Source organism: Sinohyriopsis cumingii, chromosome 10 (assembly GCF_028554795.1).
Source record: "Sinohyriopsis cumingii isolate HCF-2022 chromosome 10, ASM2855479v2, whole genome shotgun sequence".
Classification (NCBI taxonomy): domain Eukaryota; kingdom Metazoa; phylum Mollusca; class Bivalvia; order Unionida; family Unionidae; genus Sinohyriopsis; species Sinohyriopsis cumingii.
Window position 1 is genome coordinate 108822259 of NC_142970.1, and position 14413 is coordinate 108836671.

Genomic DNA, 14413 nt, shown 5'->3' on the forward strand with positions numbered 1-14413 from the left:
AAAAGCAGTGCACTTGCAGAAGTGGCGATAGTAAAATCATCTCAATCCAAACATGAATAAGTGCACATGTGAGCAAGATAATGAGAAATTAGATCCGCGGTTTCAATCCGTAGATTGCAGCTTTGATTCGATGCAATACGAAGATATGTTTTTATTCCTACAGATTAAATTTTGTTCGTACAAAACATTGTATATTTATATCTAGCATTCCATAAGTAAAACAATTACCTACTACGTAGTCGAACTTCCATGTACATCACAAAAATTCACACAGCAATCATTTTTCTCGCCCAATATTTTAACGGGTCATTTTCGTATCTTTACAATGATTTAATCAGCAGCAGCAGGAAGAATCGTTACCATTATAGGTAGTGGTTTATACGTAATTTTAACAGCAGCCATAATGTTGGTAGTAGCAGCAGAAACACTAGTAGCATATGTAGACGTAATCGTTATTATGTCCATCGTACTAGCAATATAACTCCATTGGTAGTCGTCGTGGTATCAGTTTAAGTAGTGGTAGTAGAAGCAATGTTGTACCAACCGTAACATTCACGAACCAACCTAAGAAATAGTCTGTATGTGAAGGGCCCGTGGCCAAATTGGATAAGGCGACAGACATCGGATAGGGAGACGGCAGGTTCGAATCCCTCTTGACCCACTAGAACAATATATTTTCCTCAAAACATAATTTCTATTTGGATATGTCGTGAATTGGATTAGTAGCAAGGAGTTAACGTTACCGTCACTTTTAAAACAATTCGGTTAGATTATTAAGGTTTTGATTTAGATTCGTTTTGTACTTGAGGGCACCACAACAAAAGTAGGATATTTAGTGCCAAGGCAATTGGAGCATAAAGGCACACAACAAACTTAGATCCTAATTCTGACAACTGTTAAACACATCGGATAAATATAACCTGTTCAGTAATTGACCAGAGATTGCAGTTTCGAAAATTCACCGTGATAAGTGGGACAAGATTTCTTTGGTTCGTTTCAGAGCTTCAGAAATATATTATCTTTCCACATTTATGTTTACATACGAGTTATTTGGATTCAAATTTGACGCTTGATATCAGCGCTGAAAGGATATGCTGCAATCCCGCTGTAACCCGCATGCAGCGATACTCAAACATGACAGTAAAGCAATAGCAAGTCTTACCATAGTCATAGTCGTAGAAGTATTACCAAAAGCACACCAATATACTCTCTAACAAACATTCATGACAAGGGCCCGTGGCCAAATTGGATAAGGCGCCTGACTACGGATCAGGAGATTGCAGGTTCGAGTCCTGCCGGGCTCAATATTAAAATTTTATCCACACCAAATAAAGTCTATAAATAAAAGCTGATTTTTATTATATTTACAGGTCTCGTTATTACTTTTATTCCCATTATATACCAATCAAAGGTATCTCGTATACTCCCAGAAAGTCTCCTCTGAGACTATATCAAATCTTGTTACACATATCACTTCTAAATGATCTTGTACATGGGACCTGTTACCCTTCAATTAATTTTGTAAGACTTTTCAATTTAGTCACAGAATTTAAAGACGTTTTCATGAATTCTTTATTCTCATATTTCTCATCATCTTGATGAGCATAATTACAGTCCCAGTAGCAGTAATTGTAGTAGTAGCAAACACACTCAAATCCGTTGTGGACAGGTAACGAGTCTCTGGTCAACTGGATGTGATCCCTGACTACAGACTTCAGGTTCTGACATCTGAGATTAACCCAACTGATATCGACGCAATTTCTTGACGTTTGTGCATTAAATGAACTGTTATGATTTTAACATTTGGGACACTATAGTTTTTATTATCAAACGAGTCAAGTTATATATAGATGCTATGGATGAACAACCTCACGGAAGCAACTTTACTAAAAGATTTATCTAGCACTTTCTATAAACAGGTTAGAATTGTCACTTAAGGATAAGCCCTACACAAACAACAAAACACCCCGACTGATTTCTTGATCATAGTAACATTGAACAGGACTGATCGTTGTAAATCACATAAGCAGATACACACGACGTGCTGGAAGCATCCTTGGTCCGGGCCCAATTTGAATAATATGCTTGATTTGAACAAGGTGCCTGAAGATGGATCAGTAGATTGCAGCTTTGAGTCCAGTCCAGCATGTTATGTAGATCTATTTATTCCAGCATATGAAAATCGAAGATATAAAGATATTATCTAACAATCTACAAATGAATTGAAATCTCTTAAGATAATATTTTTGGAATAATACGACTACTTTACACTTGTGCACAGATAAACATAGTTCACATTAGATGTAGCAAAAAGCTTTTATCATAACTGCACTCGGCATCATCGCCGCTCAGTATCCCACTGATATAGATGTTCTATCCAATAGTCGATCTTTTGCATACGACATGCAACTCGGAGGTCAAGCCTCTTTGTTCAGAGCAATACGTTAGTTTCATACACGTATTCTCATTACTTTATTTCCATGACATCCTAAGGTCTATCCACTATATCTCTAGATCTTAATTACACTAAGCAGAATTGTTCGTAAAAATAATACAAATGCAAATACGAATCTTTACAAAATGTAAAAATGCCCATCCTTATTGGAGCACTTCCCTTGTCTAATATATAATTTCCGAGATGCTTAGTTTTTCACGACAAGTTCATCAATTTCAAGGGTTAGTAAATCTTGCAGGCAGTCTGCAATTCCGTAATGCGTAAAAAGAAAGCATCAGTTTGGGAAACATAAATTATCCAAGTTAGTTATAAATTTAAATAGATAAACTTGTCACATAACATCTGATCTAGCCATTTGTAGTTGTCAAATCTGTTTCAGACCCGCAACTACGATTTTCATCATTTCGTTATCAACTGTAGCCGTATTGGTAGCTTTAACAAGGGTTATTCCATCAAAGCATGTATTTTGGAGAATGGTTTGTACAACAACTACAACAAGGAAATGAACCCACACTAACCTATAAACCAATAAGTGTTTTCGTGAAGGGCCCGTGGCCAAATTGGATAAGGCGCCTGACTTCGGATCAGGAGACTGCAGGTTCGAGTCCTGCCGGGCTCGTTTATTAAATCTTTTCCACTGCGTATTAAAATTCTTTGATTCTCAGCATCAACATACAGATAAATATCTCTATTGACATAAAACGTGCCAATAATGAGAACAAATTAGACTTTTAAATTTTGAAAAGAGACATAGTCAACTCTTTCTTTGCTTTTGATCATAAAATCGAATCTTCCATAGGATCGTTGTCATTGCCATTTCTTTCGTCTAAGTAACCTTTAATCCATCCATGTCATGGTAACGAATCTGATTTAGTCATGCAAATTCTGACCCTTCATGACTGTACCATTGCCATCACCATGCGAATTATCATCATCCGCAAAAGCAGTGCACTTGCAGAAGTGGCGATAGTAAAATCATCTCAATCCAAACATGAATAAGTGCACATGTGAGCAAGATAATGAGAAATTAGATCCGCGGTTTCAATCCGTAGATTGCAGGTTTGATTCGATGCAATACGAAGATATGTTTTTATTCCTACAGATTAAATTTTGTTCGTACAAAACATTGTATATTTATATCTAGCATTCCATAAGTAAAACAATTACCTACTACGTAGTCGAACTTCCATGTACATCACAAAAATTCACACAGCAATCATTTTTCTCGCCCAATATTTTAACGGGTCATTTTCGTATCTTTACAATGATTTAATCAGCAGCAGCAGGAAGAATCGTTACCATTATAGGTAGTGGTTTATACGTAATTTTAACAGCAGCCATAATGTTGGTAGTAGCAGCAGAAACACTAGTAGCATATGTAGACGTAATCGTTATTATGTCCATCGTACTAGCAATATAACTCCATTGGTAGTCGTCGTGGTATCAGTTTAAGTAGTGGTAGTAGAAGCAGTGTTGTACCAACCGTAACATTCACGAACCAACCTAAGAAATAGTCTGTATGTGAAGGGCCCGTGGCCAAATTGGATAAGGCGACAGACATCGGATAGGGAGACGGCAGGTTCGAATCCCTCTTGACCCACTAGAACAATATATTTTCCTCAAAACATAATTTCTATTTGGATATGTCGTGAATTGGATTAGTAGCAAGGAGTTAACGTTACCGTCACTTTTAAAACAATTCGGTTAGATTATTAAGGTTTTGATTTAGATTCGTTTTGTACTTGAGGGCACCACAACAAAAGTAGGATATTTAGTGCCAAGGCAATTGGAGCATAAAGGCACACAACAAACTTAGATCCTAATTCTGACAACTGTTAAACACATCGGATAAATATAACCTGTTCAGTAATTGACCAGAGATTGCAGTTTCGAAAATTCACCGTGATAAGTGGGACAAGATTTCTTTGGTTCGTTTCAGAGCTTCAGAAATATATTATCTTTCCACATTTATGTTTACATACGAGTTATTTGGATTCAAATTTGACGCTTGATATCAGCGCTGAAAGGATATGCTGCAATCCCGCTGTAACCCGCATGCAGCGATACTCAAACATGACAGTAAAGCAATAGCAAGTCTTACCATAGTCATAGTCGTAGAAGTATTACCAAAAGCACACCAATATACTCTCTAACAAACATTCATGACAAGGGCCCGTGGCCAAATTGGATAAGGCGCCTGACTACGGATCAGGAGATTGCAGGTTCGAGTCCTGCCGGGCTCAATATTAAAATTTTATCCACACCAAATAAAGTCTATAATTAAAAGCTGATTTTTATTATATTTACAGGTCTCGTTATTACTTTTATTCCCATTATATACCAATCAAAGGTATCTCGTATACTCCCAGAAAGTCTCCTCTGAGACTTTATCAAATCTTGTTACACATATCACTTCTAAATGATCTTGTACATGGGACCTGTTACCCTTCAATTAATTTTGTAAGACTTTTCAATTTAGTCACAGAATTTAAAGACGTTTTCATGAATTCTTTATTCTCATATTTCTCATCATCTTCATGAGCATAATTACAGTCCCAGTAGCAGTAATTGTAGTAGTAGCAAACACACTCAAATCCGTTGTGGACAGGTAACGAGTCTCTGGTCAACTGGATGTGATCCCTGACTACAGACTTCAGGTTCTGACATCTGAGATTAACCCAACTGATATCGACGCAATTTCTTGACGTTTGTGCATTAAATGAACTGTTATGATTTTAACATCTGGGACACTATAGTTTTTATTATCAAACGAGTCAAGTTATATATAGATGCTATGGATGAACAACCTCACGGAAGCAACTTTACTAAAAGATTTATCTAGTACTTTCTATAAACAGGTTAGAATTGTCACTTAAGGATAAGCCCTACACAAACAACAAAACACCCCGACTGATTTCTTGATCATAGTAACATTGAACAGGACTGATCGTTGTAAATCACATAAGCAGATACACACGACGTGCTGGAAGCATCCTTGGTCCGGGCCCAATTTGAATAATATGCTTGATTTGAACAAGGTGCCTGAAGATGGATCAGTAGATTGCAGCTTTGAGTCCAGTCCAGCATGTTATGTAGATCTATTTATTCCAGCATATGAAAATCGAAGATATAAAGATATTATCTAACAATCTACAAATGAATTGAAATCTCTTAAGATAATATTTTTGGAATAATACGACTACTTTACACTTGTGCACAGATAAACATAGTTCACATTAGATGTAGCAAAAAGCTTTTATCATAACTGCACTCGGCATCATCGCCGCTCAGTATCCCACTGATATAGATGTTCTATCCAATAGTCGATCTTTTGCATACGACATGCAACTCGGAGGTCAAGTCTCTTTGTTCAGAGCAATACGTTAGTTTCATACACGTATTCTCATTACTTTATTTCCATGACATCCTAAGGTCTATCCACTATATCTCTAGATCTTAATTACACTAAGCAGAATTGTTCGTAAAAATAATACAAATGCAAATACGAATCTTTACAAAATGTAAAAATGCCCATCCTTATTGGAGCACTTCCCTTGTCTAATATATAATTTCCGAGATGCTTAGTTTTTCACGACAAGTTCATCAATTTCAAGGGTTAGTAAATCTTGCAGGCAGTCTGCAATTCCGTAATGCGTAAAAAGAAAGCATCAGTTTGGGAAACATAAATTATCCAAGTTAGTTATAAATTTAAATAGATAAACTTGTCACATAACATCTGATCTAGCCATTTGTAGTTGTCAAATCTGTTTCAGACCCGCAACTACGATTTTCATCATTTCGTTATCAACTGTAGCCGTATTGGTAGCTTTAATAAGGGTTATTCCATCAAACCATGTATTTTGGAGAATGGTTTGTACAACAACTACAACAAGGAAATGAACCCACACTAACCTATAAACCAATAAGTGTTTTCGTGAAGGGCCCGTGGCCAAATTGGATAAGGCGCCTGACTTCGGATCAGGAGACTGCAGGTTCGAGTCCTGCCGGGCTCGTTTGTTAAATCTTTTCCACTGCGTATTAAAATTCTTTGATTCTCAGCATCAACATACAGATAAATATCTCTATTGACATAAAACGTGCCAATAATGAGAACAAATTAGACTTTTAAATTTTGAAAAGAGACATAGTCAACTCTTTCTTTGCTTTTGATCATAAAATCGAATCTTCCATAGGATCGTTGTCATTGCCATTTCTTTCGTCTAAGTAACCTTTAATCCATCCATGTCATGGTAACGAATCTGATTTAGTCATGCAAATTCTGACCCTTCATGACTGTACCATTGCCATCACCATGCGAATTATCATCATCCGCAAAAGCAGTGCACTTGCAGAAGTGGCGATAGTAAAATCATCTCAATCCAAACATGAATAAGTGCACATGTGAGCAAGATAATGAGAAATTAGATCCGCGGTTTCAATCCGTAGATTGCAGCTTTGATTCGATGCAATACGAAGATATGTTTTTATTCCTACAGATTAAATTTTGTTCGTACAAAACATTGTATATTTATATCTAGCATTCCATAAGTAAAACAATTACCTACTACGTAGTCGAACTTCCATGTACATCACAAAAATTCACACAGCAATCATTTTTCTCGCCCAATATTTTAACGGGTCATTTTCGTATCTTTACAATGATTTAATCAGCAGCAGCAGGAAGAATCGTTACCATTATAGGTAGTGGTTTATACGTAATTTTAACAGCAGCCATAATGTTGGTAGTAGCAGCAGAAACACTAGTAGCATATGTAGACGTAATCGTTATTATGTCCATCGTACTAGCAATATAACTCCATTGGTAGTCGTCGTGGTATCAGTTTAAGTAGTGGTAGTAGAAGCAGTGTTGTACCAACCGTAACATTCACGAACCAACCTAAGAAATAGTCTGTATGTGAAGGGCCCGTGGCCAAATTGGATAAGGCGACAGACATCGGATAGGGAGACGGCAGGTTCGAATCCCTCTTGACCCACTAGAACAATATATTTTCCTCAAAACATAATTTCTATTTGGATATGTCGTGAATTGGATTAGTAGCAAGGAGTTAACGTTACCGTCACTTTTAAAACAATTCGGTTAGATTATTAAGGTTTTGATTTAGATTCGTTTTGTACTTGAGGGCACCACAACAAAAGTAGGATATTTAGTGCCAAGGCAATTGGAGCATAAAGGCACACAACAAACTTAGATCCTAATTCTGACAACTGTTAAACACATCGGATAAATATAACCTGTTCAGTAATTGACCAGAGATTGCAGTTTCGAAAATTCACCGTGATAAGTGGGACAAGATTTCTTTGGTTCGTTTCAGAGCTTCAGAAATATATTATCTTTCCACATTTATGTTTACATACGAGTTATTTGGATTCAAATTTGACGCTTGATATCAGCGCTGAAAGGATATGCTGCAATCCCGCTGTAACCCGCATGCAGCGATACTCAAACATGACAGTAAAGCAATAGCAAGTCTTACCATAGTCATAGTCGTAGAAGTATTACCAAAAGCACACCAATATACTCTCTAACAAACATTCATGACAAGGGCCCGTGGCCAAATTGGATAAGGCGCCTGACTACGGATCAGGAGATTGCAGGTTCGAGTCCTGCCGGGCTCAATATTAAAATTTTATCCACACCAAATAAAGTCTATAATTAAAAGCTGATTTTTATTATATTTACAGGTCTCGTTATTACTTTTATTCCCATTATATACCAATCAAAGGTATCTCGTATACTCCCAGAAAGTCTCCTCTGAGACTTTATCAAATCTTGTTACACATATCACTTCTAAATGATCTTGTACATGGGACCTGTTACCCTTCAATTAATTTTGTAAGACTTTTCAATTTAGTCACAGAATTTAAAGACGTTTTCATGAATTCTTTATTCTCATATTTCTCATCATCTTCATGAGCATAATTACAGTCCCAGTAGCAGTAATTGTAGTAGTAGCAAACACACTCAAATCCGTTGTGGACAGGTAACGAGTCTCTGGTCAACTGGATGTGATCCCTGACTACAGACTTCAGGTTCTGACATCTGAGATTAACCCAACTGATATCGACGCAATTTCTTGACGTTTGTGCATTAAATGAACTGTTATGATTTTAACATTTGGGACACTATAGTTTTTATTATCAAACGAGTCAAGTTATATATAGATGCTATGGATGAACAACCTCACGGAAGCAACTTTACTAAAAGATTTATCTAGCACTTTCTATAAACAGGTTAGAATTGTCACTTAAGGATAAGCCCTACACAAACAACAAAACACCCCGACTGATTTCTTGATCATAGTAACATTGAACAGGACTGATCGTTGTAAATCACATAAGCAGATACACACGACGTGCTGGAAGCATCCTTGGTCCGGGCCCAATTTGAATAATATGCTTGATTTGAACAAGGTGCCTGAAGATGGATCAGTAGATTGCAGCTTTGAGTCCAGTCCAGCATGTTATGTAGATCTATTTATTCCAGCATATGAAAATCGAAGATATAAAGATATTATCTAACAATCTACAAATGAATTGAAATCTCTTAAGATAATATTTTTGGAATAATACGACTACTTTACACTTGTGCACAGATAAACATAGTTCACATTAGATATAGCAAAAAGCTTTTATCATAACTGCACTCGGCATCATCGCCGCTCAGTATCCCACTGATATAGATGTTCTATCCAATAGTCGATCTTTTGCATACGACATGCAACTCGGAGGTCAAGTCTCTTTGTTCAGAGCAATACGTTAGTTTCATACACGTATTCTCATTACTTTATTTCCATGACATCCTAAGGTCTATCCACTATATCTCTAGATCTTAATTACACTAAGCAGAATTGTTCGTAAAAATAATACAAATGCAAATACGAATCTTTACAAAATGTAAAAATGCCCATCCTTATTGGAGCACTTCCCTTGTCTAATATATAATTTCCGAGATGCTTAGTTTTTCACGACAAGTTCATCAATTTCAAGGGTTAGTAAATCTTGCAGGCAGTCTGCAATTCCGTAATGCGTAAAAAGAAAGCATCAGTTTGGGAAACATAAATTATCCAAGTTAGTTATAAATTTAAATAGATAAACTTGTCACATAACATCTGATCTAGCCATTTGTAGTTGTCAAATCTGTTTCAGACCCGCAACTACGATTTTCATCATTTCGTTATCAACTGTAGCCGTATTGGTAGCTTTAATAAGGGTTATTCCATCAAACCATGTATTTTGGAGAATGGTTTGTACAACAACTACAACAAGGAAATGAACCCACACTAACCTATAAACCAATAAGTGTTTTCGTGAAGGGCCCGTGGCCAAATTGGATAAGGCGCCTGACTTCGGATCAGGAGACTGCAGGTTCGAGTCCTGCCGGGCTCGTTTGTTAAATCTTTTCCACTGCGTATTAAAATTCTTTGATTCTCAGCATCAACATACAGATAAATATCTCTATTGACATAAAACGTGCCAATAATGAGAACAAATTAGACTTTTAAATTTTGAAAAGAGACATAGTCAGCTCTTTCTTTGCTTTTGATCATAAAATCGAATCTTCCATAGGATCGTTGTCATTGCCATTTCTTTCGTCTAAGTAACCTTTAATCCATCCATGTCATGGTAACGAATCTGATTTAGTCATGCAAATTCTGACCCTTCATGACTGTACCATTGCCATCACCATGCGAATTATCATCATCCGCAAAAGCAGTGCACTTGCAGAAGTGGCGATAGTAAAATCATCTCAATCCAAACATGAATAAGTGCACATGTGAGCAAGATAATGAGAAATTAGATCCGCGGTTTCAATCCGTAGATTGCAGCTTTGATTCGATGCAATACGAAGATATGTTTTTATTCCTACAGATTAAATTTTGTTCGTACAAAACATTGTATATTTATATCTAGCATTCCATAAGTAAAACAATTACCTACTACGTAGTCGAACTTCCATGTACATCACAAAAATTCACACAGCAATCATTTTTCTCGCCCAATATTTTAACGGGTCATTTTCGTATCTTTACAATGATTTAATCAGCAGCAGCAGGAAGAATCGTTACCATTATAGGTAGTGGTTTATACGTAATTTTAACAGCAGCCATAATGTTGGTAGTAGCAGCAGAAACACTAGTAGCATATGTAGACGTAATCGTTATTATGTCCATCGTACTAGCAATATAACTCCATTGGTAGTCGTCGTGGTATCAGTTTAAGTAGTGGTAGTAGAAGCAGTGTTGTACCAACCGTAACATTCACGAACCAACCTAAGAAATAGTCTGTATGTGAAGGGCCCGTGGCCAAATTGGATAAGGCGACAGACATCGGATAGGGAGACGGCAGGTTCGAATCCCTCTTGACCCACTAGAACAATATATTTTCCTCAAAACATAATTTCTATTTGGATATGTCGTGAATTGGATTAGTAGCAAGGAGTTAACGTTACCGTCACTTTTAAAACAATTCGGTTAGATTATTAAGGTTTTGATTTAGATTCGTTTTGTACTTGAGGGCACCACAACAAAAGTAGGATATTTAGTGCCAAGGCAATTGGAGCATAAAGGCACACAACAAACTTAGATCCTAATTCTGACAACTGTTAAACACATCGGATAAATATAACCTGTTCAGTAATTGACCAGAGATTGCAGTTTCGAAAATTCACCGTGATAAGTGGGACAAGATTTCTTTGGTTCGTTTCAGAGCTTCAGAAATATATTATCTTTCCACATTTATGTTTACATACGAGTTATTTGGATTCAAATTTGACGCTTGATATCAGCGCTGAAAGGATATGCTGCAATCCCGCTGTAACCCGCATGCAGCGATACTCAAACATGACAGTAAAGCAATAGCAAGTCTTACCATAGTCATAGTCGTAGAAGTATTACCAAAAGCACACCAATATACTCTCTAACAAACATTCATGACAAGGGCCCGTGGCCAAATTGGATAAGGCGCCTGACTACGGATCAGGAGATTGCAGGTTCGAGTCCTGCCGGGCTCAATATTAAAATTTTATCCACACCAAATAAAGTCTATAATTAAAAGCTGATTTTTATTATATTTACAGGTCTCGTTATTACTTTTATTCCCATTATATACCAATCAAAGGTATCTCGTATACTCCCAGAAAGTCTCCTCTGAGACTTTATCAAATCTTGTTACACATATCACTTCTAAATGATCTTGTACATGGGACCTGTTACCCTTCAATTAATTTTGTAAGACTTTTCAATTTAGTCACAGAATTTAAAGACGTTTTCATGAATTCTTTATTCTCATATTTCTCATCATCTTCATGAGCATAATTACAGTCCCAGTAGCAGTAATTGTAGTAGTAGCAAACACACTCAAATCCGTTGTGGACAGGTAACGAGTCTCTGGTCAACTGGATGTGATCCCTGACTACAGACTTCAGGTTCTGACATCTGAGATTAACCCAACTGATATCGACGCAATTTCTTGACGTTTGTGCATTAAATGAACTGTTATGATTTTAACATTTGGGACACTATAGTTTTTATTATCAAACGAGTCAAGTTATATATAGATGCTATGGATGAACAACCTCACGGAAGCAACTTTACTAAAAGATTTATCTAGCACTTTCTATAAACAGGTTAGAATTGTCACTTAAGGATAAGCCCTACACAAACAACAAAACACCCCGACTGATTTCTTGATCATAGTAACATTGAACAGGACTGGTCGTTGTAAATCACATAAGCAGATACACACGACGTGCTGGAAGCATCCTTGGTCCGGGCCCAATTTGAATAATATGCTTGATTTGAACAAGGTGCCTGAAGATGGATCAGTAGATTGCAGCTTTGAGTCCAGTCCAGCATGTTATGTAGATCTATTTATTCCAGCATATGAAAATCGAAGATATAAAGATATTATCTAACAATCTACAAATGAATTGAAATCTCTTAAGATAATATTTTTGGAATAATACGACTACTTTACACTTGTGCACAGATAAACATAGTTCACATTAGATATAGCAAAAAGCTTTTATCATAACTGCACTCGGCATCATCGCCGCTCAGTATCCCACTGATATAGATGTTCTATCCAATAGTCGATCTTTTGCATACGACATGCAACTCGGAGGTCAAGTCTCTTTGTTCAGAGCAATACGTTAGTTTCATACACGTATTCTCATTACTTTATTTCCATGACATCCTAAGGTCTATCCACTATATCTCTAGATCTTAATTACACTAAGCAGAATTGTTCGTAAAAATAATACAAATGCAAATACGAATCTTTACAAAATGTAAAAATGCCCATCCTTATTGGAGCACTTCCCTTGTCTAATATATAATTTCCGAGATGCTTAGTTTTTCACGACAAGTTCATCAATTTCAAGGGTTAGTAAATCTTGCAGGCAGTCTGCAATTCCGTAATGCGTAAAAAGAAAGCATCAGTTTGGGAAACATAAATTATCCAAGTTAGTTATAAATTTAAATAGATAAACTTGTCACATAACATCTGATCTAGCCATTTGTAGTTGTCAAATCTGTTTCAGACCCGCAACTACGATTTTCATCATTTCGTTATCAACTGTAGCCGTATTGGTAGCTTTAATAAGGGTTATTCCATCAAACCATGTATTTTGGAGAATGGTTTGTACAACAACTACAACAAGGAAATGAACCCACACTAACCTATAAACCAATAAGTGTTTTCGTGAAGGGCCCGTGGCCAAATTGGATAAGGCGCCTGACTTCGGATCAGGAGACTGCAGGTTCGAGTCCTGCCGGGCTCGTTTGTTAAATCTTTTCCACTGCGTATTAAAATTCTTTGATTCTCAGCATCAACATACAGATAAATATCTCTATTGACATAAAACGTGCCAATAATGAGAACAAATTAGACTTTTAAATTTTGAAAAGAGACATAGTCAGCTCTTTCTTTGCTTTTGATCATAAAATCGAATCTTCCATAGGATCGTTGTCATTGCCATTTCTTTCGTCTAAGTAACCTTTAATCCATCCATGTCATGGTAACGAATCTGATTTAGTCATGCAAATTCTGACCCTTCATGACTGTACCATTGCCATCACCATGCGAATTATCATCATCCGCAAAAGCAGTGCACTTGCAGAAGTGGCGATAGTAAAATCATCTCAATCCAAACATGAATAAGTGCACATGTGAGCAAGATAATGAGAAATTAGATCCGCGGTTTCAATCCGTAGATTGCAGCTTTGATTCGATGCAATACGAAGATATGTTTTTATTCCTACAGATTAAATTTTGTTCGTACAAAACATTGTATATTTATATCTAGCATTCCATAAGTAAAACAATTACCTACTACGTAGTCGAACTTCCATGTACATCACAAAAATTCACACAGCAATCATTTTTCTCGCCCAATATTTTAACGGGTCATTTTCGTATCTTTACAATGATTTAATCAGCAGCAGCAGGAAGAATCGTTACCATTATAGGTAGTGGTTTATACGTAATTTTAACAGCAGCCATAATGTTGGTAGTAGCAGCAGAAACACTAGTAGCATATGTAGACGTAATCGTTATTATGTCCATCGTACTAGCAATATAACTCCATTGGTAGTCGTCGTGGTATCAGTTTAAGTAGTGGTAGTAGAAGCAGTGTTGTACCAACCGTAACATTCACGAACCAACCTAAGAAATAGTCTGTATGTGAAGGGCCCGTGGCCAAATTGGATAAGGCGACAGACATCGGATAGGGAGACGGCAGGTTCGAATCCCTCTTGACCCACTAGAACAATATATTTTCCTCAAAACATAATTTCTATTTGGATATGTCGTGAATTGGATTAGTAGCAAGGAGTTAACGTTACCGTCACTTTTAAAACAATTCGGTTAGATTATTAAGGTTTTGATTTAGATTCGTTTTGTACTTGAGGGCACCACAACAAAAGTAGGATATTTAGT

The 14413-nt window shown here is 36.6% G+C and overlaps 8 non-coding genes across 8 annotated transcripts; all 8 read left to right on the forward strand.

Moving 5' to 3' along the window:
- Positions 1-1230: 1230 nt before the first annotated feature.
- Positions 1231-1304, forward strand: Trnar-acg (transfer RNA arginine (anticodon ACG)). Its single transcript has one exon. It is a non-coding gene; the product is annotated as a tRNA-Arg (tRNA).
- A 1696-nt stretch (positions 1305-3000) lies between these two features.
- Positions 3001-3074, forward strand: Trnar-ucg (transfer RNA arginine (anticodon UCG)). Its single transcript has one exon. It is a non-coding gene; the product is annotated as a tRNA-Arg (tRNA).
- A 1550-nt stretch (positions 3075-4624) lies between these two features.
- Positions 4625-4698, forward strand: Trnar-acg (transfer RNA arginine (anticodon ACG)). Its single transcript has one exon. It is a non-coding gene; the product is annotated as a tRNA-Arg (tRNA).
- A 1696-nt stretch (positions 4699-6394) lies between these two features.
- Positions 6395-6468, forward strand: Trnar-ucg (transfer RNA arginine (anticodon UCG)). Its single transcript has one exon. It is a non-coding gene; the product is annotated as a tRNA-Arg (tRNA).
- Positions 6469-8018: 1550 nt separating this feature from the next.
- Trnar-acg (transfer RNA arginine (anticodon ACG)) lies at positions 8019-8092 on the forward strand. Its single transcript has one exon. It is a non-coding gene; the product is annotated as a tRNA-Arg (tRNA).
- A 1696-nt stretch (positions 8093-9788) lies between these two features.
- On the forward strand, positions 9789-9862 carry Trnar-ucg (transfer RNA arginine (anticodon UCG)). The gene has a single exon. It is a non-coding gene; the product is annotated as a tRNA-Arg (tRNA).
- A 1550-nt stretch (positions 9863-11412) lies between these two features.
- Trnar-acg (transfer RNA arginine (anticodon ACG)) lies at positions 11413-11486 on the forward strand. Its single transcript has one exon. It is a non-coding gene; the product is annotated as a tRNA-Arg (tRNA).
- Positions 11487-13182: 1696 nt separating this feature from the next.
- Trnar-ucg (transfer RNA arginine (anticodon UCG)) lies at positions 13183-13256 on the forward strand. Its single transcript has one exon. It is a non-coding gene; the product is annotated as a tRNA-Arg (tRNA).
- The last annotated feature ends 1157 nt before the right edge of the window (positions 13257-14413 follow it).